The 5,987-nt window shown below is 37.0% G+C and overlaps 1 long non-coding RNA gene across 1 annotated transcript; it reads right to left on the bottom strand.

Moving 5' to 3' along the window:
- Positions 563–3,600, bottom strand: LOC107617550. The gene is made up of 4 exons (XR_001614976.2): positions 2,733–3,600; positions 2,384–2,483; positions 2,176–2,304; positions 563–658 (listed from the first exon to the last, which is right to left on the bottom strand). It is a non-coding gene; the product is annotated as an uncharacterized LOC107617550 (long non-coding RNA).

Genomic DNA, 5,987 nt, shown 5'->3' on the forward strand with positions numbered 1-5,987 from the left:
TGTTAAAGTGATTTATGTTTGGTAGTTTTTGTATCAAAATTGATTATAGTAAAATAAATGTTGTTTGGCTTGTATATATAAAAGAATATTTAATCAAATATGTTATATTTTTTTAAGTATTAACTAAGAATGTTACTTTAGTATTTTTTTACATCGTACTCTTATTCCAATACTCTCAATAATCTTATTCTTAATATTAATTTGGAATCCAACATTTATGATTTTATTATTAACTATGATTAATTCTTTTATTTAATTTATTTTTTTAATAGAATCATAATCTATGTTGTAATACCCTCTCTACCAGAATGTCACGCTTCCGGCTGCGTTACTCTGATAACAAGAAGTATTACGACTACTTTATATACTAAATATTAAACTAGGAGCCTGTGACTCGAAACCGTATCGCTGATTTCTTTGAAAACCGGAAATAAATACTTCATCTTAAGAAAAGCACATGCAGGCATAGATTCATAGACTATACTCCTTACATAATATCTCATAATATAATACACATAGAAAACATACAACTCCTATCCCTCTTACAAAACTTGAAATAACAAAGGCGAGGGAAGAAAATAATCTAATTAATACAACGTATAAATCAAACCCAGCATAACTCTTCATAATGCTTCATCCGATTCCTGAAACGATAAAGCTGTAGGGGGGTGAGAACCTAACCACATGGTCTCACCACGGAGTTTCAAAGTTGTCATAAGAAGATATTTAATAAGAAAACTGTTTTTAAGCTCAGTGATTATCATTGTCTTATGAATCTTTTAAAAAACCAATAAATAATTGTTCAAAACCTTTTTCAAAGAAATGATGTTTAATCTTTCAGAAATCCAAACATTTCCTTTTTATAAGAAAAACTCAATCAGAAACCCAACCACGCAATCAAACAACACAATCATTCAGTACCAAAGTTCATTCTGAAATGTAGCACGCCAGGACAAACACAAGCAAGACAGACAAGGAAAACACAGGTTTAGGTAGCAGTTACAGCAAGTAGTTCAAGTAGCAGTTAAGAACAGTTTAGCAATTAGGCAAACCAAAACAAGTTCAAACCCAAGCAAAGCATACAAATGCATATGATGCATGCCTGTCCTATGGCTGATGAGGCTCATCTGTCGGTTATCCAGCCAACCCGACAAGTCTGAATTGTCCTTAGACTGTCCCCCGACGTGCATCCCCAAGAGTCTATGCATAGCTTTTTCTCAAATAATCAATATTGCTCAATGGGGGTAACATTCCCGGGAATTTATATAGTGCCCGGTCACACTTACGTCGTAGGGTCAACAGAGTTTTGAGTTTTCAACCTGGTACACGTGGTGGCAAGCCACGGCACTTAATCCAGGGAACCTCGTATCTCAGATATTTCAAATTCATAAGCCATATAAATAATTCAAAGATCATATCTCAACATTCACAACATCATAATCATTCATCAATCCAAATCTCATTTCCAAATTCATTCAAAAACCATATTTCAAGGAAAATCCTCATCAATCCTCATCATCCTTCTTCCCATTCCGTTCATTATAAATCTCAAAACATATAATGTTTAAAAACAAATCTTTTTAAATAATTACTTCAAATGAAACTTCCAATCTTATAAAATTTTGGCAGCATCTCCTCTAAAACTCGGACTCTGCCACCCTTTATGGGTCCCAACAAAACCATTTCTCAAACTCCTTTCAACTCAGTTTCAAAATCAGAACAATTTCAATATCTCAAACCATTTTCAATTTAAATTCATTTTTCTACAAATCAAGCTCATTTCCAACATTATAACCCTTTCCAGATTCCAATTCATTTCCAACAAAGTCAACTAACATTTTCTCAAACACTTTTCATCATTTTCAAACCCAAGTCATTCACAAATCTCAAATCGTTTTCCGAAGTCAAACTAATTCTAACATCAAATCCTTTTTCAATTCTCAAATTATACTTAATAAACATTCGAATCAGAATTTCAAATTAATCTTTCATTCACTATCTCAATATCAACTCAATATCCAGAACTAGCCACATACAAGTAAGCAATCACATTCATTCAAGACAGTTCAGTTCAACTCATAAGACTCCATAATCACCGAAAATATTTACTTGCCTAAATATCAATTTATAACAACTCTTAAAAAGAAAAATGAGTTTTAATAAAAACGCCCCTACCTCGCAAAACCACTAACCAAACGCGTTGGAGAATTCCTTTTTCCTCATTCCGAAATCGAACAGCATTGACTCCGACTATTTCCCGCAGCCGTATAGCCCAAAAAGCACCCTTCACAACAAAACTCGACCCTGAGACATTAAAGTCGCGTAAAACTCAGAAACATATAATTGAATACTAACGCGAGGGTTTCAAGACAGAAACACTTACTGTACTAAGAGAATGAAACAACGGCAGTGGCATTAGCTACACTGAAAACTCTCCGCAACAACACCATCAAACACGGCTCTATAATTACAATGGTTTAACCCTGAAACGTGAATACCCAAAACCCTCAACAAGCATATAACAACAATAACAATAAGGATTTTAGTTAGGGATTCACTACAGTTATGGAAAAATAGAAGGATGGGGCGACATCACCCATAACTCTAGTAGCAGCAACAACAACTTTGGGAGGAAATTCAATAGAAGTTGAAGCAAATACAAGGATAAAATAGAACACATCATCAAATGAGCAATAATCAGAATGTTGGTTGTAGAACAAAACTAATCTTACCAAAAGAATTACAGGAAGGGAGCAGCATTAATCAGGACAAGAGCAACGTCAATTCCAATGATACTCCAGTAATAGCGACATTAGTAATCCTCACAGCGATAATCAAGGTTGCAACAAAATAGAGAGTTCAAATTCAATGGAATCGGAAATGGAAATGAATTCAATGGAATTGGAAATAGAGATAGCTTACAATAAAATAATGAAGCAGCAACAACAGGGTTTTCGAGCAGCCCCAGTGGCCACTTTTAGTGATGACGACAGCAGTTAGAACAACGGTGGCAATAGCAAGAATTTGGCGGTGGCGACTCTGACAACGACAAGGTGCGGCAGTGACTGCATAACCAAGCAGACCTAGGCTTTAGTGGCGGATTCCGGTGGCGGCGGCGGCGTTCTCCGGCGGTAAAGGTGTGGCCAGAAGCTTCAGAGGCGGTGGATCTGACAAGGATGACGACGGCGACAAGGCTCGGGCTAGGCGGGCCGGCAGCAACGGGTCAGACACGCGTCTCCTCTCCTTGCGGTTCTAGCAGTGGTGACAGCTTGGTGACAACGAAAGCTACTTCCACCTCGCGCTCAGCCATCTCAACGGCGACTGGGCAAGGCGCGGCGACGGCGGCGGTCTTCACGCCTGCAACCGTGACGACGATGGTGACACTCCTCTCTCTCCTGAGCTCTCTCTCTCTCTCTCTCTCTTCGCGGCTTCGATTCCTTCGGCGACGCGACGGCGGCAACCGTGGGCTCCTCGCCGACGCCGTTCCTCCCCCACTCTCCTCTTCTTCTCCCTGTCTGCTTCTCTTTCTCTTTTCTTCACCCCCTTTCCCTTCCTTTCTTGTTTCCCCGTTCCTTATTTTCCCTTTCTGAAAAGTGTGTGTGTTTAGATTAGGTTAGGTTTAGGAATTGTATAATTCAAACAAATAGTTGAAAAAATAAAAAAATAAATAATAAAAAAATAAAGCTCATATAAATTGAAATAATAAGAATTTTATAAATAATATAATAACATATATGAAGGATAAAGTTGGTAAAAGATAAATAAATGGTTAATATCCATGGCTAAAAGCTCGTTAGGAAAACGCAGAAGCTAAAAATAGTTGCTTCTTGTAAACGTTGGTTTTGGTAGCAAAATCACTTATGCGTTCATGAAAAAAAAAATTTGCCAAACCAAAAATTGAAGCTTTCAAGAAGTCTAAACGTACTTCTTCCCTTCCAACGAGTTTTCCAAACACACCCTAAATCACATCAATTTCATTTTCCTACTTCTCAAACTGTATATGATCATCCTCTACAATTAGTCGTTTCAGATGTATTGGGACCAGCACCCATCATCTCTAATAATGGCTTTAGATACTACGTTTACTTTATAGATGTCTATTCTAGACATACAAGCATATATTTTTTGACCAATAAATCACATATTCTAACATGTTTTAAACAATACAAAGCCTCTATGGAATTGCAAATAGGTTATCCTTTAAAATGCTTACATACAGATAATGTTCGTGAATATGTCTCATGCCTTTTCTGAATTTCTATCCACTGATGGTATCTTTTATTGTTAGGCTGTCCTTGCACACCTTAGCAAAATGGGTTGGTTGAGCACAAAAATAGGCATCTAGTAGAAATAGGACTAGCATTACTTGCAATAGCCTTTATGCCTCCTGTCCTTTATAATCAATCACCCCATGAGATTCTATTTCATCAATTCCCTCACTACTCTTTTCTTAGAATCTTTGGTTGCCTATGCTACCCTTATCTTCGACCTTATAATGAACACAAATTACAATTAAGGTCTGAACCATGCATTTTTATTGGATATTCTATGAATAAAAAAGGATACAAATGCTTGTGTAAAGATGGTAAAGTCATTATATCTCGAAATATAGTTTTTGATGAAAATACTTTTCCTTATATGAATTTATTTCCTCTTTCTAATTATGTAACTCAAAGAATACTCACAATAATGCTTCAGATTTTCTTTCTTAGATCTCAACCATCCCTCCATCCATCATAGAACCTAACACTACTATCTCCTCCTCAACTCTATCTGAACTTACTCCCAAATCTTCTTCTACAACTACTGAAAGTTTAGAAGAAATTACTCTTCCATCCAATTCTGTTGATCTAAATAATTCCCCACACATTCCTACACTTACACCCTCACCAATTTCCTCTCACAACACACATCCAATGCTTACTCGCACCAAAACTGGATCTATCAAACTCAAAACCTTCCAATCAAAAGTTATAACTCCCATTAAAAATTTAATTTTGCCTAAAACCATCTCTGCTGCTTTGCAATCTAATTAGTGGAAAAATGCAATGCTTGTAAAGTATCGTGCTCTAGTTCATCATAAGACTTGGTCTCTAGTTGAAGCTCCACATAATGAGAAAATTTTTGGTTGCAAATCACTACATGCTAGATTTATTGTCAGATTTAGCAGCGGAATAAATCTGACGGTATAAACCTCGCCTGTAACTGTTTATCGATAGATTTTTTCGTCCATCGCTAATTACCGGCAGATATAAATTTTTAATTAGCGAAATTTTAGTTTAAAATGCTTCTAAAACAGGGAGAGGAGTACAAGAAAAGAAAAAAAATCTCTTAAAAACTGTATCACTAAGATGTTTTTTTAAGTTAAAAGAACTATAATAACTAATCACTAAAGATTATCATAGTGAATAGATATAAATTTAAGGGTTAAATACGATTTTGGTCCCTAACGTAGAGGCTGAAAATTTATTTTGTCCCCAGCCTTTTTTTCGCTACAAAATGATCCCAAAGGTTTCAGTTTATTTAAAAATCATCCTTCCAATGAAAATACCCTTCCTCCATCTTCCCCAAAATGTAAAAACAGAAGCAGAATGCAGAAGCCAGCATGCAGAAGTAGTGAAACAACAATGAAACAACAACTAGAAAAACAACAACAACAATAACAATGGATAATGAAATCAAAGCAACAACAAAAGCAAAATCAGAAACAGAAGCAAAAATAGAAAAGTTAAAGAAAAAAAGTGAAAAGTGTTGTGGTGGTGGTGAGGGAGGAGGGGCTGTGGCGGTGAACTGCAAATCGCAAGAGGAAGAGAGATGCGGTGGTGGTGGCGGATCGCATGGAAAGGGCTGCGGCAGTGGTGGCGACACCGCGAATTGCAACGAGAACGGCGAAGAAGCAGCGGCGACGACAGCGGCGTGGATATTCCACACTCTCCATCACAGGCGGCGGCGCGGTGGCGCTACCTTCCCCTCCCCAACCCCCAACT

Source organism: Arachis ipaensis, chromosome B09 (genome assembly GCF_000816755.2).
Source record: "Arachis ipaensis cultivar K30076 chromosome B09, Araip1.1, whole genome shotgun sequence".
NCBI lineage: Eukaryota > Viridiplantae > Streptophyta > Magnoliopsida > Fabales > Fabaceae > Arachis > Arachis ipaensis.